Raw genomic sequence first — 26,111 nt, forward strand, 5'->3', positions numbered from 1 at the left:
ATTTATCGAACAATCTGAACAGGTGATTCAAGCCTCGTCCAGTACTTTTGGTATGGTACAGGGTTAACAAATGACCCCCTAAATATTGGCATTTTCCAATGTCCAACTACATAGCAGGGGAAACAGAACGTAGTAGTTTCTTCCCTTTAGCTCTTAAGTAACCTAAGAGGCATGACCATACATGTTACTCTTTACTTTTTCAATATCTCAATCAATTTTATATATTTTAAAATTTATTAAAAAAATTATAATATAAAAATTAACTACATCCATTTACATTCACTATTTTTTTCCACTACATTAGTTTTATATATTAAAATTGATCGGTCTCACTACTGCACCCACTTTTCTTATTTTTTGTCACAATATTTCATTTTTTCTTAAAAAATAAAATAAATCCTGATTGCGTAATTAATATCGTATTAATTATACCCAGTTTAATTAGTATACAACGAGGAAATTAGTTATATTAATATCACAATTGTGCATGGTATTAATTATATTAATATCACTACTTTTTAGATAAATTGTTTTCAGTTTAATCCTGATTGTGGTCCTTCCTTCTAAAGTTGTAAAAATAAATGAATATATGTAAGTTGAAATGAATTTATGTCAGTGGAAAGTATTGACAGCTCTAGGGCATGCATCAATGGAAAAGGCAAAATATCGCATATTTATGTGGAGACATGTATATATTTGGAAAAAAAACGGTGGGAGCGTCGAAAATATATAGTTTCCTTTGAATACATATAAAGTAGGAAATTGAGAACTTCTCAATAGTAATGTGGCTAATTCAAGTGACCCATATATGTCTTTTATATATATATGGGGCGGTTCCCGTCATGGATAGAAAATATTGTTGGTGCAATATTGAAATATCGAGGTAGCACTAAATTGTTGTAATGAAATATTATGGCAGCCAACATCATTGAGGCAAGTGTATGCCAGCCAACTTACACTACAAGAAAAATGTTAATACACATCACACATTAGACATCGGTTATGTTTGCCACTGATATTAAAAGAATTTATAATATCATCCCGTATTTTTCTGAGGTCATTGTAATTCGAAGACAACAATTATTTTAAAACCGATGTCTAAAGTTACCTAAAAAAATTTAATTCGCGCCCATCTTTATATTCCCCCCTTATCAAAATTTTCACCCATTATCCCAAAATTTCACCCCGCTCATTAGTCAATATTTTGGTTCATCCATTATTTTCCCTCTTCGGACATAACAATTCTTCACCATTTCTCTCTTAGCACTCCTCTCTCTCTCGACTAAACATTCCTCTCCCCCATTCACTTTCACCTCGATAGCTGACTTCACCATCTGAATTCCACTCATCTCACCTCTTCTCACCATCTCACCTCCGCTCACCATCTCTCTGTGTTCATAATCTCAATTTAGCTAAAGCTCGGTTGTTAAGCTTTGTAAGCTTATCTCATCTCTATTCTTAAATCGAACTAGTCTTCTCTACATGACGACAAAGTTTAAAAATTGGGATTTTTTTAATCAAAACCCTAATTTGTTAAATTGGGGTTTTTTCAAATCGGAACCCTAATTTGATTATATGTCCTATGTATAGTGCTTTCATTTAATTCAATGTATTTTGGAGTTATTAATTCTTCTCAATTTACTGTATATATATGATAAGTGGATTTTATATCCACTTGGAACGCTTTATTACAGCTTAAATTGCTGTTTTGGACTCAAGTTGTTGGTATTTTGATGTGTTTTTGTGTTATTGCATTTCAGGTATCAGTTAAATGAAGAAAGGAGTTTTTAAAGGAAATATGATGCAAAATTATTAGATTTAGAAGCCAAGGCCATTGTCAAGTTGTAGAGAATCTCGTTAGTTTCGCGTGGGCAGTTGAATCGCCTAATTCTGACGAGTAGAACTCAAGTTATGGCCAAAACAAGATTCATCAGAATTTTTCCAGACAGGATTTAGGCGCCCGCCTGCTGGTGGAGGCGCCCGCCTGCTGGTGGAGGCGCCCGCCTGCTGGTGGAGGCGCCCGCCTCTGCTGCCGCGCGGCCGCGTGCTGATGCGCGGCTGATTTCGCTGAAAAAGCCTTTTTTGAGTGGAATTTGACGATTTTAAGGGTCCAGGTCCAATATGGGCTTATATATACTTTAAAAAAAGGGTTTTCATCATCCGGGAAGATTGAGATACCAAGAAGAAGACCTAGAAGCACAAAACAACTCCGAAAAAAAGATCTTGTTTTCAATTTGTGATTCTTTGAATTAGTTGTAACTTTGGATGCTCGTTTTCATTCTTGTTGAACCTAGATCTCGTTTATTCGTACTTTAATTGTTATTCAGTTTATTAAGACCTTGTTTAAACAATGCTTTCATTAGAACCCATGGTGAGGATGAGTTCAATTATGGGCTAATCGTTATCATGGGATTCTAGCGGATTTACTTATGGATTTCAATAGTTAATTGTTTCGATATCTTGGTGTATGGTGATTGATTGATATCCTAGTATTGGTTGTGCTTATTCGTCTTATGTGCGTAGCTAACATATAAGATAGCGTGTTAATCTATATTAAAGCCACAATGAATATAGAGGTTTATAACTTTCCATGCTAGCATAGGTTCATGTATTTGTTATGCATGATTCGTAGGTAATTTTAACCATCTTATTTGCCCTATGTAATCATGATAGATAAGTTGCGCATTAAACCGTTATGTTTTCAATTCTTATAGACATGTAAGGACTAAGCATAATTGGTGTCTATTCAACTTCTATCTCTTTTGTGGATGCTTGGTAGTAGGGTATTCGTACAACGAAAGTTGACGTTTATTAGTTTCGTGTTATCTGATTAGTGTCATCACCATCACATGCTAAGTTTAAGAACGAAAAGGCTATTGAATGAAGTATTTAATGAAGTTAGGATCTCATATTTGTCATATATATTAATTCAACCTCAATTCTCTTAGTTAATGTTATTTAGTATAATCTCTTAGTTTGATAAAAACCTAATTTGTTATTTGTCTTAGCATTGAGCGATAACCATACATTGTTGCATAGGTGCATAAATTGAACTTAACCTAAACCAGTCTCTGTTGGAACAAATCTGATTTATATCTTATACTACTTGTGAACGCGTATACTTGCGTGAATTTTAGCGCGTGTTTTCGCCCTAACAAGTTTTTGGCGCCGCTTCCGGGGACTCGGTGTTAATTTTTAGTTTATGTGCTTGTCGTCAGTGGTCGTTAAAGTTCAGTGACTCATATTCTTTTACTCTCACGGTTTAATTGTTTATGTTTCAGGTACTCATTACAATGGGAGATCCAATAGCACGAACGAAAGCCTTGATGGATTTTTTAGCCCAAGATCAATGACATTCAATCTAGCATTGTTTGGCCAGCTATCACAACTGATACCTTTAAGATCAAGCCTGGCATAATTCAATGGGTGCAGAATTCAATCCAGTTTGGGGGTTCTCCAACTGAAGATCCCAATATGCACATTAGGGATTTCATTGAGATCTGCGACACCTTCAAGTTCAACGGTGTTTCTGAAGATGCTGTGAAGCTGAGACTGTTCCCAATCTCTATGAGGGATAAGGCTAAGAGCTGGTTACACTCTCTACCAGCTGGTTCGATTACTACTTGGGAAGATCTTGCTCAGAAGTTTCTTACTAAATTCTTCCCTATGGCGAAGACAACTGCAATCAGGAATGCTCTTACTCAATTTGGGCAGCAATCAGGAGAATCTTTATATGAAGCTTGGGAGCGCTACAAGGAGATGCTTAGGAAGTGTCCTCATCATGGAATGCCTGATTGGATGATCATCAATTATTTTTACAATGGGTTGGGAGCACAGTCTAGACCCATGCTCGATGCAGCAGCAGGCGGAGCATTATGGGAAAAGAGCTATGAGGAAGCTTATGATCTAATTGAACTGATGGCTGCTAATGAATATCAGTATCCAACCCAGAGATGTCCACAGGGCAAGGTAGCAGGAGTTCTTGAAGTGGATACAGCTAGGCTATCACTGCTCAACTAAAGGCGTTGTCTATGAAGATCGATTCTCTGGCTAACTATGGTGTTAACCAGATAATTAGTGTTTGTGAGCTGTGTGCAGGTCCGCATGTTACGGAGCAATGCGCTATATCTAGTGACTCAGCTCAGTTTCTGAGCAACTTTCAGAGATCGCAGCAACCATTTCCAGACACTTATCATCCTGACAACTGGAATCATCCTAACTTCAGCTGGAGCAATAATCAGAATGCGATGCAACAGCCATTCCAGCAGTTTGGAAATAAGCTATTCAACCCTCCTGGTTTTCAGCAACAAATTACACCAAAACAACAAACATATGGTGCATGTCTATCTTCGAATGAAAAATCTGAATTGGAGGAGTTGCGACTTATGTGCAAAAACCAGGCTCTTATATTCCAAAGCCAGGTTGTTTCTATCAAGACTCTGGAGAACCAAATTGGGCAAATTGCTAATGCCTTATTGAATCGACCACCAGGAACGCTTCCTAGTGATACAAAAACAAATCCAGGCAAGAGGGAAGTTGAAGAACAGGTGAACGCCATCACCTTAAGGTCTGAAAAGGTCGCAAGCCCCCAAATTCAGCAAGACGAAGAGCCTGAAAAATCTCAAGTTTCAAAAAATATAGTTGCGGCTGAAGAAGAAGTGCCGAAGGAAGCTGAGGTGGAACCAAGGAAGACTACTGTGGAACACACTCCTTCTGAGGGTAATACAGGGGAGAAACAGATCTATCCTCCACCTCCTTCTCTCAAGAGGCTGTAGAAGAAAAAGCTGGATAAGCAGTTTGAGAAGTTTTTGGAGGTGTTCAAGAAACTTCATATCAACATACCTTTCCCTGAAGCTCTTGAGCAGATGCCTAGCTATGCGAGGTTTATGAAAGGTATTCTTTCTTAGAAAGTGAAGCTCGATGACTTAGAGACCGTTGCTCTAAAGGAGGAATGCAGTGATGTGCTGTAACAGAAGTTGCCTCCGAAGCTTAAAGATCCTGGAAGCTTCACTATTCCTTGCACCATCGGAAACTTGTCGTTCGACAAGTGTTTATGTGATTTAGGAGCTAGCATCAATCTGATGCCCTTATCTATCTTCAAGAAGCTTGGTCTTCCTGATCTGAAACCAACATACATGTCATTGCAACTAGTTGACCGTTTCATCGCTTATCAACGAGGTATAGTGGAGGATGTCTTGGTCAAGGTGGATAAACTCATCTTTCTTGCTGACTTTGTAATTCTTGATTTCGAGGAAGATAATAAGATTCCCATTATCTTGGGAAGACCATTCTTGGCTACAGGCCGAACTATGATCAATGTGCAAAAAGGAGAGCTTTCGATGAAAGTTTATGATCAAAAGGTTACATTTAATGTGTTCAAGGAAATAAAGTTACCCCAGCTAAAAAGGAGGACTTTAAAGTAGAGTGGGTCGACTCTGTAGTAAATTCAAAGCTTGAGCAATTGCCAAAGTCAGAGCCCTAGAGAGATCCTTAATGGGCAAATCAGTTATTGATGACAAGGAAGGAGCAGAGTAACTGCAAGTTTTGAATGCACCTTCATGGATGAGGAAGTTGGATATGCCATTCGATTCTCTTAGGTTAGCAGAACTGAAAATTTCTCAGGAGCGTTTTGAACCATTTCTTCAAGAAGCTCCCACACTTGAGCTCAACCGAAAGCCAAATCACTTGAGTTATTCATTCTTAGGTGCACCCCATGATAAGGGGTTGGGATATATTTTTCATGATGTAGATAGTGGCTGGACGGATCTTCCAGTGCCTGCAGAGGGTTCTTCTCATGCGCCACAGACAGTTGATCGATTTGGTCTTGGTGATGAGCAGTACAGGCGAGTGACTAGGCGTATGGAGGCCATGCATGACATTCACCATCGTTTTGCTGAAGATTTGACACACGCTTTCGGTACTATTGTCTGAGACACTAGTGGCGAGGTTGATTGGCCACCTGATCCTCCACCCGACGAGGGTGACTCTCGCGCTAATTAGGTATTCCTGAAATCCTTATTATTACCTTCAATGAGGACATTGAAAATTTTAAGTTTGGTGGTGATAATGTAAGGATTAGTAGTGTGTGTCCATGTAGATTCATATAGATTCATATTGCAAGTTTAGTTGTAGTTCATTCATAATTTTGCATAGTTTATTTATTTAGGATATATTTGTTTGTTTTTATGTGATTTCATATAGTTACATTTGCAAGCATATTTAGCATGATCCCTGAAGATGAACTATGATATTTGATAAGTTAATGCTGATTGGAGTGTGGTGATGACGAATAGAGGGATGTTTAAGTCCTAATGAATTGATTTGTATGCCAGAAATAAATATTTTTACGAAGTCTTATAAGTTTGCTTTTGATCTAGATCATGATCATACTTGTTTGTTGTTGAGATTTAATCACTTGGTTATATTTAGAATTTGTGATATTCTCGTAATGACATAAAAACACTAATTTTTTTATTTGGAGAAAAACTTGGATTTCATTGCTAGTTGTTGTAAGGCTAGGCGTCAAATGGCTAGTAGCCGGCTCATATTTTTATGAGTAGTCTAGGGTTGAATGAGATGGAGCGAAACACACTCATTCAGAAATTATTGAAAAGAAAATGAAAAAAGAGAAAAAAGAAAAAGAAAAAAAAAGTATGTGTATATGCATAATTGATCAAGAGTGAGCTCTTTAATACTCGGGTTATTAAGTTCTAGGGGACTTTGTGCCTAGTAACCTAAGGCTTTTATAGTCTTGGATCCACTAACCTAACGCTCGCTACATGGGTATTATTGCATAAGTCTTTTGGGACCTCATTCATTTCACGGTCAAATAAGCATCTTTGTTATGTGTTCAATAATAGTGTGAATCCTTGTATAACTCTAGTAGAAAGGAGGTGTTTTGAGTCATAATGCATTTATTATCTATTCCGTTTATAAACTTTTGATTGTTTCGATGATAGATAAGTTATGGTTATTGATCTAGTATCGAGAGATATCTATTAAGCATTCCACACACGCACGTTTCGGGTTTGTGAGTTGGTTTATGGGATTTATTCGAGCTCTGTTTAAAGTCATTGCATTCTTAGAGGCATTGGCTTATTCATTTGGTTATGGTTATTCTGAGGGGATCGATTGCATTATCATTTAGTTGCATTCACGTAGTTGCATTCATGCATTAGGTTTGTTTTGTAGTTTTGAGTCTGTTTATGCTTGAGGAAAGGCATCGATTCAAGTTTGGGGGTGTGATAAGTGGATTTTTATATCCACTTGGAATGCTTTATTACAAGCTTAAATTGGTATTTTGGACTCAAGTTGTTGGTATTTTGATGTATTTTGTGTTATTGCATTTCAGGTATCAGTTAAATGAAGAAAGGAGCTTTTAAAGGAAATATGATGAAAAGTAATCAGATTTGGAATCCAAGGTCATTGTCAAGTTGTAGAGAATCTCGTTAGCTTCGCGTGGACAGTTGAATCGCCTAATTCTGACGAGTAGAACTCAAGTTATGGCCAAAACAAGATTCATCAGAATTTTTCCAGATAGGCTTCAGGTGCCCGCCTGCTGGTGGAGGCGCCCGCCTCTGGTGCCGCGCGGCCGCGTGCTGATGCACGGCTGACTTCGCTGATTTCGCTGAAAAAAGCCTTTTTTGAGTGAAATTTGACGATTTTAATGGTCCAGGTCCAATATGGGCTTATATATACTTAAAAAAGGGGTTTTCATCATCCGGGAAGATTGGGATACCAAGAAGAAGACCTAGAAGCACAAAACAACTCCGAAAAAGAAGATCTTGTTTTCAACTTATGATTCTTTGAATTAGTTGTAACTTTGAGTGCTCGTTTTCATTCTTCTTGAACCTATATCTCGTTTATTCGTACATTAATTATTATTCAGTTTATTAAGACCTTGTTTATACCATTCTTTCATTGGAACCCATGGTGACGATGAGTTCAATTATGGGCTAATCGTTATCATGGGATTCTAGCGGATTTACTTGTGAATTTCAATAGTTAATTATTTCGATATCTTGGTGTGTGGTGATTGATTGATATCCTAGTATTGGTTGTGCTTATTTGTCTTATATGCGGAGCTAACATATAAGATAGCGTGTTAATCTCTATTGAAGCGACAATGAATATAGAGGTTTAGAACTTGCCATGCTAGCATATGTTCATGTATTTGTTATGCATGATTCGTAGGTAATTTTAACCATCTTACTTACCCTATGTAATCACGATAGATAACTTGCGCATTAAACCGTTATGTTTTCAATTCTTATAGACATGCAAGGATTAAGCATAATTGGTGTCTATTCAACTTCTATCTCTTTTGTGGATGCTTGGTTGTAGGGTATTCGTACAACGAAAGTTGGCGTTTACTAGTTTCGTGTTATCTGATTAGTGTCATCACCATCACATGCTAAGGTTAAGAACGAAAAGGCTATTGAATGAAGTATTTAATGAAGTTAGGATCACATATTTGTCATATATATTAATTTAACCTCAATTCTCTTAGTTAATGTTATTTAGTATAATCTCTTAGTTTAATAAAAACCCAATTTGTTATTTGTCTTAGCATTGAGCGATAACCATACATTGTTGCATAGGTGCATAAATTGAACTTAATCTAAACCAGTCTCTGTGGGAACGGATCTGATTTATATCTTATACTACTTGTGAACATGTATACTTGCGTGAATTTTAGCGCTTGTTTTCGCCCTAATAATATACATGACCTTTTTTTGCATACAGTAGTGGATTTAATCTTTAGGTATTCACTTGTTTAAAGTAGGATTAAAAGTTGCGTTGTGTTACTCATTGGTTTATATTTTTCTGTTGGCTAATTATGTGATTATGTTGTTGTAATTTTGGTTGAATGTGATATGGAACTGCATGACCAAATTTCAATCCGGAAGGATTGACACACGGTGCTCCTGAAGATAAAGTCTGTCATGCAGGTGACATGGGAAACATTATTGCTAATGCCGATGGTAATGGACTATTCAGTTGCTCTGCTCAGATTGGTTATTACGGACTAGTATTGATAATATGCATTCGACAGATTAGTGTATTTAACCTTGAAATAGCTTTGAGCAAGTCAATTACGTGCCTTAATTAGTATTCCAATATTGCACTTTATTCCTAGAAATAAATAATAAGAATCTTTCCAGGGCTCTCCATTGTGTGAAACTAAGATGATAAGAATTATGCTCAAGATTAACATTGAGCACTCAACTTTGTAATATCCAGGATATCGCGTGTAATGATTTTATCAATAAATGATTATTATGTGAATATTTGGTGAATTATCTATTGGTTGATATTGATATTTAGATGTTTAAATGTGATAAAAGGCGCATTAGTTAATTTTAATATGTCCAGAATAAAATACAGATAAGTGTGGTATTTTTCTGGTAATTATAAGGATTGTTATATGATTTGATATTAATTCACGAATTTATTAATTATTTTCTGAATAATTACAAAACTATTTTATAAAGCCGGAAATCGTCCAACCTCAACCTTTTTTACGTCTTTACAACCCGAAACTCTTCCGAAAACTCCTTTCTAACCTAATCTGGTAATTCCGGATATTTTTCGTGTTTTGACTTTTTCGATCCGGATTACGGTTTGACCCGTATGCGTCCCGGCGTAAATTTTTTGATACGATAATCATTTCGATAAATCAACAAAACCCGTATTCTCAAAAGACGGGATATTATAACATTATTTTCATATAAAATATTTTATAAGAATCCCGGTTTGGATAATTATTCATTACGGGTATCAAAACGGATCGTTTTTGTAGTTACTTAGCGGCGAAGTAACTAATTTATCGATCCAAAACGATCTAACATGAACCAATATTCCATAAATATATATAGTCCTTTTATTATTACATTTTATTCGTATAATCATAAACAACCAGTTAAACCTATTAATTTAAAGAGAAAAACCCTAAAAATGTTGCGTTCTTCATAATTAAACCCACGAGCAAAGATGTTATCGAACTCCGATTCAAGCGTGCGATATATCAAATCGAAACTCTCGAAAAAATCTTTCTGAATCAACAATCCATTTTTGTGCAGAAATCAAGGTATGTTCCTTACTTAATTATTTTATTTCGAATTATTTATGGATTAAATTGTGAAATTTTGTTCTTGATGTTGTTGATATGATTTGATGCTAGAATCATGTAGATCTTTTCTTCATGGTCAATTTAGTATATTATATGTCAAAAATAGAGTTCAATGACATTTAGAAAGTGATGTTTGATTCTGGAAAATTGAAATTAGGGTTTTAGTGGTTTGAATGTTCTTAATTCGAAATTGGGGGTTTTAATTTCATTGATTCTGGGAAAAATCTGTTACCGCCACTGCATTCTGGACATTCCCAGGAATCGAGTCATAATTTTTATTTGATTTAAGGAGTCTTATTCGCACCCCTGTAGTTTGGGAAAGATACAGTTTTGACACCAAACTTTTCCAAACTTGCGATTTACACCCTCGTATAAACTTTTAAATATTTACACTTTACATCTTTTGTAAATTATTTGTTGTTATTTATTTATTTTAAATTCAAAAATACTTTTTAAATTATTTTTAATTCTTAAAATAAATCTTAATTATTTAATTAAATAATATTAGTTGATAATTAATTATTTAATTAGTCAATTAATTTAACTATTAATTGATTAATTAATTTAACTATTAATTGATTAATTAATTTAATTATTTTATTAATTATTTTTATTTGATTTAATAATTAGATTTAATTATTTATTTGAATTTAAAAATTTCCAAAAATAGTTTCGGGCTTTCAAATATTATTTAAAATTATTTTCAAGACTCGATAATTATTATAAAATTATTTTAAGGTCATATTGGGTGTTCGAACTCTATTATTTAATTATAAAATGATTCGGAGTCTCGTTTAAATTCTGAAAAATATTCAAAAATTCGTATTAAATACCTGAAAAATCATTTTAACCCCGAATCTTCTACAAATAATTATAATTGAATATCTTAAATGCTACGTGTTATATGTGATTTGATTGATGCATAATATGGTTGTACGAGCATTGTTTGACTGTTTTATTCATAACTTTCAATCCGTACGTCGGATTTGGGTAAAACGAAGGGTAATTAGAAGCTTGTAATGAATAGAATGAGATGAGAATGAGTATTGATGTATACATGTGAGATTTAACAGAGGAAGCGAGACGTAGAAAGGGAAAGCAAGTGATTGATGAGTGGGAACCAACTGACAAGTGTTAGTAAAGTAAAAGCGGATTGATAATGCAAGTATCCCTGAACTTTCTTGTACTATAATCGCAAGTATTCTCAAACTCTCTTCATTATGTTACAATTATTCCAATTAGTTCTTATTCTATATTATAAGTACTTTGAAATACTTAACCCTAAACTCTAATTCTTATTGATCTTGAGCCGCAAGCCCGATCTCTTGTAAACCACTGATTATTGGATTCTTGGATACGAGCCATACCTATACGATACTACTCCATAAATACATATCTGCCACATAATGATTCTTGATATGAGATTGCTTCACATACCAACCTTTATGCCTTGTATAACAGAATACCAATTCTTGTAACCGTTGAACTCTCGGTATTCTACTTTCTGATTCTTTACTTGATTAAAAGTTAATCTTTATGATTTCCTTGTTATACCTTCATGGAATTATATATCACCCTATGCTTCGAGATAAATGTTGTTTATGATTCAGTTTATTAATTCATATTGTTTATCATATTGTTATTCTAGAATTGGATTATTTTAAATATGGACCAGATTCGTGGTCGGACCAGATTCGTGGTTGTAATAGGCCAATGTGTGCCTTGGATTCAGTATATAGAGCAAAACTAGGAGCCTTGCTCGGGGTTAATGCGTGATTGATCAGCAGTTTAACCTTGGTTTTTAAAATAAAAGTGAATATCCAATTCCAATCATTGTTTATCAGAAAACTTGATTCCTTATATCATTTCAATTGATCATTGTTTAATCTCAGTGTTGTCATTGTGACTTGCTGAGCTAGTTAGCTTACTCTTACAAATCTGTTTATATTCTTTTCCAGTGAAAAAGGATCCCCAGACAAATGTGCAAGCTAGGTATCCAGGTTAAGATGGAATAAGCTAACAGATGATGTTTGGCTTAGTTTGTGTCGATAGTTTGTAATAAAGTTTACTTCTGTTGTAAGATAAATAAACTGGGATTTGGAACGTTGTAATAAATAAGGTTGTGGCTTGTGGGCATACTTTAAACTGCTTTGATCCGTGGATAATGGTAAGTAGGGTCATTGTATATATATATTATTATATTCATAAACAGGTTTAAATACGGTGTGTGTGCGTGTGTGTGTTGTGGACCCCAAACTTCTGACCCGGGTTTGGAGGGCGTTACAATTAGGGTCCATATTGTGGCTGCCATTCAAATTTTTGTTTATAAACTTATCCTTAATGATACATTTGCCTTCTATGTAATAAATGCAAGTGTGGCAAAAGCAACAATTATCGACACACGGGTATTTCTCTAGACCTTGGTAATTTTATACTTTGATATGTTCTAATTCATTCTTAGTTATACGTGAATGAGATATGTAGATACCACTTAGTGGGCCAAATGCAGTAATTAGAAGAGCCTTGGTTGTTCATGAACTTAAGGATGACCTCGGAAAGGGTAATATTTTATTTTTCTCATTTTGAACTTCTACTTTGCATGCCTGATATAATGATATGTGAATATTATGTATAGGAAATTAGGAACAGATTCAATATACCTTTTGTGTGCAAAGATTTGTTTATTCCATGTTCTCACTTGCATTTGTTTATTCCATGGGCTAAATCGAAGGGACGTTTATTAACGCGATGTGCATATTCAAGGAGCTATCGGCTAAGTCTGTTATAATTATAGTTTATTTTTCACAAAAAATCAGGATTTTTTTGTACTTTATTCTGACCTTATAATTTAAAACAAATATTTTTAAATGAGCCATTGAACTGTGAAGAATACCAAATATATTGATATGTGGATGTGACCAAGTTTAATGAGGATAATACACGCATCAAATGCACATAGTCATTTGCCTTTGATCATATATATGCTTTGAATCATCCCTGATTTATTAATGACTTAATGTATATATGTATACTAGAGCTCATCCATTCAAAAGTTTTGGGATGAATGGTTATATCTTATTTGTGTTGCAACCAGAGTTATTTACTTGTTCTTGATATTCTGCGTTTGTCAAATGTTGCAGGGTTGTAGAGTTAGCAATACCTTTAAGCCTTACTGTTATTTATACTAAAACAAATATATTTTGTTGGTCTAGGATGCACACTGTATGTAGATAGCATGTAACTTTTGTCAGTAGTGTCATAAACTATACTTTCTAAGTTATAATGTAGCCCTTGTTCCTACATCAAGCCTGAGTTTTGATTTTATCATTATTTATAAATGGCAAGAGTTCAGTATGATGTCTCTAAAGGTCTATGATTTATCAACATGACTTTTTCTAAAGTTCCTCAACAGCTGTCCTTCATCTCAGTAGTGGGCCTGTTGAAAAGGCTCTCAGCTCTCATATGGAATCAGTCATCTGGTAGCAAAGCGGCTTATTTTTTCTCCTGCCACTATAATGTGGAAGGGGATTACCATATTCTCGGTTATATAAGACATTTAGCATGGTAAAAGATTTCTTTACCCTCCATATAATTGGACCTCGTCATCCTTAGTTCCTCCCACACCAGTTGTGAAGGCTGATATTAAACCCCGTTATTAGTTTGGTGCTTCATTAGATATTCTTGATGTTGAGATGATTTGTAGACGTTAATCATCCCAAGTCCCTAAACTAACAGTTCTTGTGCCTTTATATCAGTAATGGGCTTGTTGGACAGAGCTCCCCTGGATTTAGGCATATTAAACAAAAAGTTTATATATATTTTGTGTTTGTATGTTATATGATTTAATTTGTAAGTTAAATTGTGTTTGTCAATTTGGGGATACTACAAATGGGTGTATGTCCACAGGTTGGATTTTTTATGTTTTTGTAGCTTTGATTAGGCATTTTTGTGTTTTTTTGTTGGCTAATTATGTGATTTTGTTGTTGTAATTTTGATTGAATGTGATGTGGAACTGCAGGACCACATTTCAATCTGGAAGGATTGACACACGGTGCTCCTGAAGATGAAGTCCGTCATGCGGGTGACTTGGGATACATTATTGAAAATCTATTTTATTTTCGTACTGAGGTTTCTTTACAGTAGACTTTATATCTGGATTGCACATGTACTGAGGTTTGTAATGTGTTGCAAAACCAGCTTACTAGTGCACACAACTTTGTATCAAAATAGGGGAAACTAGTGTGACTCGTGATTTGGTTGATCTGATCTTGCTAAAAATCCTTTAAATATTTCGTCAAAGAATCCTTGTAATTTGTACTGGCAGTGTATAATTTCAAATATATATTATTCTCAGATCTCCCATTGCAGCATCCTATTCAATAACAGAAATAGTGTTGAAATACTCAGATGCAAACACGCACTTTAATGAATTAATACTGATATCAAAAAAAACAATTGTACATGACTTTTAATAAATAAATATTGATATCTCAAAAGCAATTGTACATCACTTTTAAAAAAGAAAAACTGATGTCAAAATAGTTAATGTACATCGTTTTTTTATAAAATATTGATGTCAAAGACTGACATTTTCAACTCTAAATGATATATAGACATCACTTTGATTAAGATAAAACTGATGTCTATTTTCCAGTATAGACATCACCCTTTACTTAAGAAATTGATGTTTAATATCTTATTTTACATCACAAAAATGAAATTATTCGATGTCTATGTGGAAAAAACATAGCTCATTATATGTTTAATATTTTGTAATAGGTGTAATTTATTTATAAAATTATTTATTTCTAACATTTTTTGTAAAAAAAACAATGTATGGACATCAGGTTTTTTCCAGAGGTGATGTCTAATCGAGTAAAGACATCGGATTTTAACCGATGTCTAGAATAGACATCACCGACATCAACATCGGTTGCTAAACAACATAGACATCAGCCAAAAACCGATGTCTATTGACATTTTTCTTGTAGTGTTAGTTGGGGATAATTTGTCATATATAGAAATATGAAGAGAGATTTTATAGAAGGTTAGATCTTAGATGGGTTTCCTTTTTTGTGAAAGGGACAGGAGGAGAGTAATCTTGGTCGAAAGGAAGGAACATTAGCTCATAGGTTCATAGCCACAAAGAGTAGGCCTCTCACTACTATGATCGTCTGTAATTTTTTATCTCCTGGATAAAATAGTTGTCCTTTTGCCTCTAGGGCTATACATGCCTATGAGTTTAATGTACATCCGAAGCAATTTAAGAAAATATGAGATAATGTACATCCGAAGCAATTTAAGAAAATGTCTGATGCTTATGTTAAATTAAATAACTATATATTGCTATATAAATTATGAAATTATAAAAATGAATTTTGATATTAAAATGTGGACTTATAGTATGAATAATAAGTTTAAAATTTACCAAATAATTTCAATATAACTATATTTCAATTTTCTAATTTTAAATCAACAAAAGTATAGTACTTTATTTACTCACTCCTATTCATTTTGGTCCGGTTAGCCATATTTATATATCATTTTTTTGTATTTTAAAATCAAGTTTATCATTGCATCTCAAATGAACAAAACTATTTTAGTATTGCATCAAAAATGTTTTAGCTAATAATTCGCTATTGGTGTGTTCAAAGGGGGACTCAGCAGAGGACGACTGGGGGCTATAACATCCATTGAGATTTTAAAAAACGTTCAAATATTTTTTTTTACACATACAAAATTTTCAAAAAAAATATTTTAGCCCCTACTAATTTTAAGAAAGGAAGTTAAATATTTAAAATGCCAAACTTTTAAAAAATAATAGATTTTCTATTTAATCTATTATCTTTTTGTATTCTTTAATTATAATAAATTATGTTTCCAATTTATATTCTTTTTTAGTTTATTGTATATATTCTACTTATATTTTATTAGGATTGTTTGAACTTGTACATCAGTTTCTAAAGTTAGGTGTAGTTTTAAATACAAAACATAAATATCCATCTTTCTTCCCTGTCTTTATTCGAATATCCCTTTTCTTCCCGTACAAACCTAAATCCAAACAAATCAAGTTTGGTAACTAACAAGATTCAAGAGTGAGATTCTAAGAAGACTTAGAGAGTATCAAGTGCCAATATCATTGCATGAAATCTTCAGTAACACGTAAATTACACCTCTCAATTTCCCCCATTTTTTTCAGATTTGTTTCTACATGAATTGATGCTCTATTTTTCTACTTGCTAACTAGGTTAAATTAATTATTTTCTTAATATTCTTTATGTTTACTTTCTAAATGAATGATTGTTTAGTTGCATATATTGAAAAAGATGTAATGAGTTCAGTTAGTGTTGATGATGTTATTATAAGGTTACAGAATATATGGCACCTAGGAAAATGCTATTGTAAAGAAATATTGATATGGAGGCATTGTTAATTTGTTCCTTTTACATTTTTTTGCATTTTAATTTATTTTCTTGCACCTGTGAAAAAAAAATTCACTTAGGTTTTAAGATAGCCCCCTTTGAACAAAATTTCTGGGTCCGCCTCTGGGTGTGTTGTACAGTGTTTTAAATCATTTTTTCGACATATTATAGTTATGGGTGAACAACGCGTCGGAACCGAACCGAACCAGAACCGATAACCGAAATAGGAATATTTTAAGAACCGAACGGTAAAATTCGGTTCAGTTCGGTTCTGAACCAAAAGAACCGAATTTATATTTTTATTTCATATATATTTATTTTTGCAAATTATTTTGCATTCTAACTTTTGAAATTTTGACTAGTTTTTATTATGTATTCACAATGACTTAGTAAAAGAAGATTTTTATTAGTGGCATATCATTTTGAATTCGATTACTTTCTAATATTTAAGAAGAAAAATATTTATAAAAATATTCAAAGTCCATAAATATTTAAAGAAACGAGTAATACAATAAAATTTATATTTTTCTTAAAATTTATTAAAATATTATAAATAAGAAAACATAATACATAATATAAATACATATATTTATATATATTTGTATTTATTCATTTATATACGGTTCGGTTCGGTTCTTACGGTTCTAGTATGTTAAGAACCGAACCAAGAACTGAAATTTCTAGAAAATCAAAAACTGAACCGGATCTGAATTAGTTAAGAACTGAACCGGAACCGTAATTTTTGATCGGTTCAATTCGGTTCTCAGTTTCGAACCGGGAAATACTCACTCTTAATTATAGTACCTAGAACCTGTTAAGACAAGCATGAGTTCAGACAATGCTACTGGCATCAGATAATATCTCCAATAAATAGAAGACCGGGTGAATATAACTCTCGGATAGTTGTGTAAGATAACTATTGTTTAGTTATAGAAGATAATTTTGAATGTATAGATAAATAATAGAAGTAGTTAACCGTTGAATTAGGAAACAGACCATATCATAAATGAGAGGAAGAGGTATATATGTATGATGGAAATATCTTATTGAGGAAAATAAACTTAAGCATCAAACTTAATTGTTCTTATATGGTATTAGAGCCCCAACGGTTTAACAACCACATACGTTAAATTCTGAATCACTCATCTGCACCACGTTACGAATATTACCATTGAACCGACTTTCACCATCAAAACTGAAGTTATTCCATTGAGTGTAGCTACCCACTTACCCACCAAACTCAATGAATAAAATTTTAATGTTTGGAAAAAAAAAATTAGAAACATGTCTTTTTGGCTACAACTTGATTGGCCACATCGATGGCCAACTTCTCCGCCTATCAAAGAACTTGACTGATAAAACCGAAAATCCTGCATATCATATCTGGAATCGTCAGAATCAACTTATTTTGAACGCTATGTAGGGTAGTTATGCGGAAACTATCCAACCACTTATTTTAACAGCTGAATTTTTTTAGAGAGACATGGTTGAGTCTCCAAAAGATGTATGCAAACAAGTCTAGATCGCGCGTACTCTCTCTAAAATCCAACCTAATACAGAACCCTCGAAGAAATCGCCTAGTTCGCGAATACATTAAGGATATAAAGTCTGTAGCTGATGCATTGGCTCTCACTGACAACCCAGTATCTGACGAAGATTTCTTTCTGAACATTATCAACCAACTTGGACCAGATTACAAAGATCTCGTTTCTACATTACGAGTTCGAGAAACACCCATCTCTCATGATGATCCCTTTGACCAGTTAACCGCAGTTGAGGCACAACTTAAGAAAGACACTTCTCCTGTGATGGATTCTCCGGCTCCCTTGGCAATCCCTACCACTAACTATTCCAATCGCAAACCCACTCAATATCAAACGTTTCATGGATCTGAGCATCCCAACAATCCACACAATTTGTTCAACACAATCATTGGTGTCAAAGCAACAATATGACACCTAATTTTGGGCATCTACCAAGAACTTCCGTATCAATTCAAAATTGGAACCAATCACGTCCATTTTGTCAGTTTTTTAATAGGCCCGGTCATTCAACAAAAGAGTGCCTCTAGTTGGCGAGATTTCTTTTAGATAACGATGTCCAACCTATAGCAAACTTTGCTTCCGTTCATCAAGCACCTGCACAGCCTTGGCTCTTTGATATAGGCGTGTCCCATCATGTAGCATCCAACCCCTCTAATTTGTCTGAGTATGTTGATTATAGAAGTCCAGATAAGATAAATCTTGGTAAGGGTACAAGTTTATAAATTACAGATACTGGCTCTGCAACCTTGCAGTCACTACCCTACACATTCATATTAGATAACATTTTGTGTGCACCTGAGCTAAATAAAAATTTAATTTCTGTTGCAAAATTTTGTAAGACTAATCATGTCTCACTTGAATTTTTTGCTTCTCATTATGTTGTCAAGGATTTATGCATGGGGGCGCCTCTTCTTCGGGGAAAGAATTTAAATGACGTTTATTATGGACCTTATTCAAGCTTTCCACAAATAAATCATACTTCAACAACTTCTATTCATACATGGCACAACAGACTTGAACATCCTTCTGAACGCATTCTACGACATGTTATTTCCTCAACTAAATTATGTCATGTTCTTCGTATTTCTCATTATTTTTCTTGTAATTCTTGCCAGTGTAATAAAAGTCACAAACACCTGTTTGGACCAAATTCTTTAGCTAGCAATCATCCACTTCAGTTGATTTATACCGATGTATGGGGTCCTTCAGAATTAACAATTAACAAATTTCTCTATTATTTAATCTTTGTTGATCACTATTCAAAATATATTTGTTTGTATCCTATGCGAAAAAAATATGATATTGCTATACTTTTCCCGCAATTTAAATCCTTGGTTGAAAATACTTCCAATTACCAATTATTGCTCTTAATTCAAATAACAGGGGAGAATTTGAAGCTCTAACCAACATTTTTAAATCACATAGCATCTCACACTTCACCACACCACCACATACCCCTGAGCCAAATGGCACAGCAGAACGCCGTCATCGCCATATTATTGAAACATGCCTTGCACGCATGCACCAAGCCTCATTGCCTCATTCATATTGGACATACACTTTTCAGACCGCAACTTATCTCATTAACCGACTACCATCACCAATATTGTCCTATAAATCAACTTTTGAAATATTGTTTAACTGTAACCCAAATTACCAAAGACTTAAAACTTTCGGGTGCTTGTGTTATCCGTGGTTAAGGCCATATTCATCCTCAAAGTTACAACCTCGCTCCCATCCATGTTTATTTTTGGGATATTCCACCTCTAAATCAGCTTACATATGTTATGATTTTTCCACAAAATGAAAATATTTTTCTCGACTCAGTTGATCGCTACAAGGCAAGATTTGTCGCCAAAGGATTTAATCAACGCCCAGGTGTAGATTTTACGGAAAAAATTTCCCCGGTCACTAAGCCGGTAACGGGCAGGACATTTTTGTGCCTTGCGCAATCAAAAAATTGGGATATTCCACACCTAGATATTAATAATGCTTTCATTAATGGCACCCTTGCAGATGAGGTTTACATGATTCAGCCACCTGGATTTATGGATTAGCGATACCCAAATCACATATGTCATCTCATAAAGTCCATATATGGCCTTAGACAAGCCTCATGGACTTGGCATCAAAAAATTCGCCAGTTTCTAACTGATTTTGGGTTTATTAATTCTACTGCAGATGCTTCACTGTTTGTTTATAATTGTGCAGGCATTGTCATACATTTTCTGGTTTACGTGGATGACATACTCATCACTGGATATAATCATTCAGCCATCGCTGATTTTATATGGATACTCAACAACCGTTTCTCTCTCAAAGATTTAGGAATACTACAACATTTTTTAGGTGTTGAAATCATCCACACTCCTGATGGTCTTTTTCTGAGACAACATAGACACATCTCTGATGTCTTATTAGCATATAAAATGGATGGTGCAAAATCTGTTTATACCCCTCTAAGCACAACTGATAGCTTAGTCTTGTACGATGGATCACCTCTTGCAAATACTACTTGCTTCCAAAAGATAGTAGGTGCTTTACAATATTTGTCAGTTACAAGACCAGATGTATCATTTACGGTTAATCGGCTTTCACAGTTTATGCATCGACCTTCCATAAAACACCTTGAGGCTCTAAAACGTGTTCTTCGTTATCTAAAATATACTATTCATCATGGTCTCTATCTTCATCGCAACCAACCTCTCACATTGACAGCCTTCAGTGACTCTGACTAGGGAGGCTGCAAAGAACTTGGAAGGTCAACCACATGATATGCTTTGTATCTTGGACCCAACATTATTTCATGGAAGTCAGCTCGTCAAAAATCTGTGTCCCTCAACTCTACCAAAGTGAAATATAAGGCTTTAGCTTATGCATCAGCGGAGATTATGTGGGTATAATAACTTCCCCTTGAGCTTGGCGTCAAATCTTCTTCAATTCCTCGCCTCTTTTGTGATAATACAGGTGTTATATATCTCAGTTCCAACCTTGTGTTCCACTCAAGAATGAAGCACATTGCTCTGGAATATCACTTTATCCGAGAACAAGTGCAGAACAATGCTCTTCAAGTTCATCATATCACCACCAGGGAGCAGACAGCTGATATTCTTACTAAACCCATCAGTAGACAACAATTTGAGTTTCTCAAGTCCAAGATTGGAGTCACAAATGGTACCTCCATCTTGCGGGGGCATGTTAAGAAAAGCACGAGTTCAGACAATGCTACTGGCATCAGATAAATATCTCCAACAAATAGAAGTCCATCTAAATATATACTCTCAGATAGTTGTATAAGATAACTATTATTTAGTTATGGAAGATAAGTTTGAACATATAGATAAATCATAGAAGTAATTAACCGTTGAATTAGGAAACAAACCATATCATAAACGAGATGAAGAGGTATATATGTATGATATAAATATCTGATTGAGGAAAATAAAATTAAGCATCAAACTCTATTGTTCTTATAGAACCACGGTTTAAAATGTAAAATTGTATTTATAAACGCACAGTTCAACCACCCAATACAAATACATCATTGTTTTCCTCACTCTTCACTCCCTCCAAAAATATATATTGATGCTATGGTGTAGAGGATATGCAGGGGGAATGTTATTTTCAAAGTGAATGGTACTTCACTTCAAAAACTTCAAAATCAAGAGTCTAAAGCATTCTATTTTACAAAAAAAATTATGATGAATAATTTATTTATTATTATTTTATTAAAATTATGAAATTCTACTCACCTATTTAGAAGATGTTATTATTTATCCATGTAATTTTTTTTTTACTTTTATGACGAATATGTTCAATTCAAATATTAATGTAGTGGAATTCCTTTAAATTAATGATAATAAACTGATCATTTCTACAATTGATTTTGTTGATCATTTCTCACTACACCAGATCCCATTACTACCGTAAAAACATAGTCATTTTCACTTAATTACAATGCATTTAGGTCATTTTTAGTTTATGCAGTTCAAATCTATGAATTAATGAAAACATCCAAATCCTTATGTAGTATAGCAAAATAGTGTCTCCTCTCTAATGTAACAATATAATTAACAATGTCCAGGGGCTCATTTGTTTTCTTTAACAAAAAGGGCTCATTTGTTTACTCACTAGAATTTTTGGACAATATTTATCATCTCATGCTAGGACTATACTGATAATCCGCTCAATCACACCAATCGCTCGCACCGCTCATAAGCGCACCGCTTGTTGAAGATAATCGCAAAATGCAGATCGAATGTGAATTGAAGATATAGGAATAGCAAATCCGTGGATTGACTGTAGATTTGATTTTTAAATAATCATAAAAATCGAATCGCAACCGCAAACTGCTCTATATATATCAAAACTATAAATATATAATTATATATTATAAAACAATGTATATAAAAATTATAGAACTAAATGTTTAGGCCTTTGGGGTATTGGACTTTGGAGTACTATTTTTTTATTTTGTTGTAGTATAGTATTGGATGTGTTTTATAGTTTACAGTACATTTTAGTTTTATAAAAAATCTAAGATTTGACATGTATATTCTAATGAACTATTTTATTTATGATTTATCATATAAGTCAGTGGTTGAAGCACAAGTCGATCCGCATCAACCGCAAAGTTACGATTGAAAAAATCGCGAATAACCGCAACCGCAATTGCGACTGAGATTGAAGATTTAAAAAAACTGCTATATGTGGTTTGATACGATTTTGACCTTCCAACCGCACCAAACCTAACCGCATACACCCATATCTCATGAAGTTCAGATTGTTTAATTAATTAGTAAAATATCTTGATGATAAGAAAAATTGCTGGACGCACCGCCAAGAAAAGTTACAGCTACCAAGCTAATGATTACTCCATTTTGATTTGATAATTGGAGTTTATAAATTTTTCAAAAATATGTTTGTTATTTATTTGTTTATAAATTTTCATAAATTTGTTATATATTTATTTATATATTTGAAATTATAATTCACTACATTCAAAGAAAATATTGATAAGTTGATCCAAAAATATTAAGCACCGAGATATCAAAATCACTGAGAAATTTTGGTCTTGTCAAAAATTTAGGTTCAAATTTAACAAATGATTCATAAGTAATATTTTCTTAGTTGAATGAACAGTACTACCTTCAATCGGTTTATGCCGCAATGCTGGGATTTCGGGGATTAACTATTAGTTCAATGGTTCTTTGATTTACCTGGCCCTGTATGTGGGCGATATATTGATAGCTGCAGAGAACAAGTCTGACATTCAAAAATTGAAGGGTCTTCTTAGTGCTAAGTTTGAGATGAAAGATTTGGGTACGGCTCGAAAAATTCTGGGAATGAAGATTTATAGACATAGAAACAAAAGAAAACTCTTCTTGTCATAAAAGGAATATATTCTGAAGATTTTATGAAGGTTTGACATGTATGCAGCAAAGCCAACAGATACTCCTAGTGCTGCAAATGCACATATGCCTGTTGTATATGCACCAAAGTTTGCTGAGAATAAGGAGTACATGTCTCGAGTTCTCCATGATAGTGTAGTAGGAAGCTTGATTTATGGGTGATCTAGGAAAGGAGTATTGGAAAGTTGTGAAGAGGGTTTTTCAATATATAAAAGGTACGTATGATGTTTGTCTCATTTATAGAAGTGATATCAAGTGTTTGATGACAGGATTTTCACACTCTAATTATATTGGAGATGTTTACAGTAGAATATTTATGATTAATTATGATTTCACTCTAGATAGTTCAATTGTCAGTTGAAGAGCAATTTTGCAACCTATAGTGACTTTGTCTACTACAGAAGCAGAGTGCATGGCATTGACATAAGCCGCAAAAAGAAGGAATCTGGTTGAAAGGTCTATTAAGTGATTTGGGTCTTCATCATGATCAGGATATATTTTATTGTGACAGTCTCGGTACAATCTGTTTAGTCAAGGATCATGTACATCATGAGCGGACTAAGCACATAGATGTAAAATATTATTTTCTGAAAAGTGAGAAGAGAATCAAGGTGAGAAAAGTGGATACTACTAATAACCCAACTGATATACTTACCAAGCCGGTTCCACATAGCAAGTTACAACATTATTTCAACTTGCTAAATGTTCGGAGTTGTTGATTGCCCTTTCCGGGTAGTATCCGAGGCAGGAGAGTTTTTTCTAGAACATCTGGCATAATAGCATTATTATTATGTATATGCTATATCTGTTTTTGTGAGAGGATTCAAGTCAAGGTATAGATTCATTATAAAATGCATTGAATCGCGTATAGAGTATAATTATATAAACTCTATACGACACTTATACGGCATAACCTAAAGTATGTCGTAATCTATATCCTCAAAATCAATAAAAAAAATTCTCTTCTGCCTATTTGTATTCTTTTTTATAAGTTTATTATAATTTTTCTTGCTACCGTTATAATAACTACAAATTAATTTTGAATAAAGTTAAAGGGGTGTGAAAATTTACCTAAGATACACTTTGGGATGATTCTACACTGAATCTAGATGTTACATACTTTTATAGACTATCAAGTATCCCAGGTGATCTTTTCCATCAGTATATTCACAGGCCGTGCCTAAATTTTTTAAAAAAGATTTTAGGAGCATTTACAACTACATTAAAAGCTATTATATATAAGACATGGGTCATTATTTTAATTCAAACTTGTATTTAAAATTTACATATTTTAAAACTTAAGTAACTAATTATTTTTAAAACATGTGTTTAGCCGAACTAATTATACTAAAAAGTTGTTTTTGTTAAAATATCTTAAAACTATTCTAATGTAAATTAACCTACATATTTTTAAAAACAATTATTAAAAACTTAATATGTAATTGAATAGGCCTAATTATATTATAAATATATTCATATCCCGAACATAAAAATAACTATAATTTATAAAATTATTTTAGGTTAAACGGGTTACTATGCTTTGTTAAAAAATTATTCTAAATTGATTTAACACAACAATTAGAAGTTAAATCAACAATTACTAGTAAAATAAATGAGAATATAAATAAAAAATTACATAAACCTAATCGAGTAGAAACTATTAAAATAAACAAGTGCTAAATATAAGCTACTTACACAAAATATATACAAAAATCCGACCGTGTTTAGAAACCATTATAAACTCCATTTAAATGAAATAAAATTAAAAAATACATACTACCCTACCCTCACAAGTTATAGTTATATCATGTACAATTTTTATATGTGTTCTTTGGAAAATTTTGTAAATACCTTATATATTTTATGTTGTTGTCATCAATAAAATGGGACATGAATATAAAAATTATTTTAAATATTATTATTATTAATTAATTGGATGCTTGCTGTTATGGATTAAAAACTAGATCGTATTTTTTCTAGGGTTCGTGATCTTCGAGACTCGATTTGACTGTTCTTGTGTTTCGTGACTCAATCTGCCTTAACAAGATGCCTACGTACCTCGTTGTATACCAAGGATCAAGTCAAAAAATGTAGTTCGGATGGGAGGGGTGAGACCCCTTATATAGATATTGGGAGTCCTTGTATTGGACTAGGGTTATGAGACTTGGGGGACAAGTCTCAGAATTTGGATAGACTTTGGAGTCCTATAACAAAGGAATCAGACTCCTTGTTGGTTTAGATGCCCTCTAGGCTATCTATCATAGAGTTATATTACTGATTGTACTCATTTAATGAGCTGTTAATCCTCCCTATTTATTAATTACAAAATTAATTAATATTCAAGGCTATTGGGCCTTCTTTGTTCCATCAGGCCCGATCAATGTGTTAACCTTCTTGGGCCTGATCAATATGTTAACCTTCTTGGTCTGACCGTCATACACAGCTTTAATGGGCCTTGCATCCCTAGATGTAATTAATGCAACATTAATTAAGGTTTATTTTATCCCCTATCATTTTCCCCCAACTTCTGAAAAATCGTAAAATATTTTACAGAAGTTAAGTTCATTTAATCCCTTACAGGGTATCATTTTCTGCGTAAAGT

At 33.6% G+C, this 26,111-nt stretch overlaps 1 long non-coding RNA gene and 1 other non-coding gene across 2 annotated transcripts in view; both read right to left on the reverse strand.

The window, feature by feature from the left end:
- Nucleotides 1-26,111, reverse strand: part of LOC141717396 (uncharacterized) — a 116,191-nt gene that overhangs the window by 27,448 nt on the left and 62,632 nt on the right. The gene's annotated exons all lie outside the window — the stretch shown is intronic.
- On the reverse strand, nucleotides 3,682-3,788 carry LOC141722890 (small nucleolar RNA R71). The gene has a single exon (XR_012575888.1). It is a non-coding gene; the product is annotated as a small nucleolar RNA R71 (small nucleolar RNA).

The sequence above is a fragment of the Apium graveolens genome, chromosome 4, assembly GCF_009905375.1.
Source record: "Apium graveolens cultivar Ventura chromosome 4, ASM990537v1, whole genome shotgun sequence".
NCBI classification, from domain to species: domain Eukaryota; kingdom Viridiplantae; phylum Streptophyta; class Magnoliopsida; order Apiales; family Apiaceae; genus Apium; species Apium graveolens.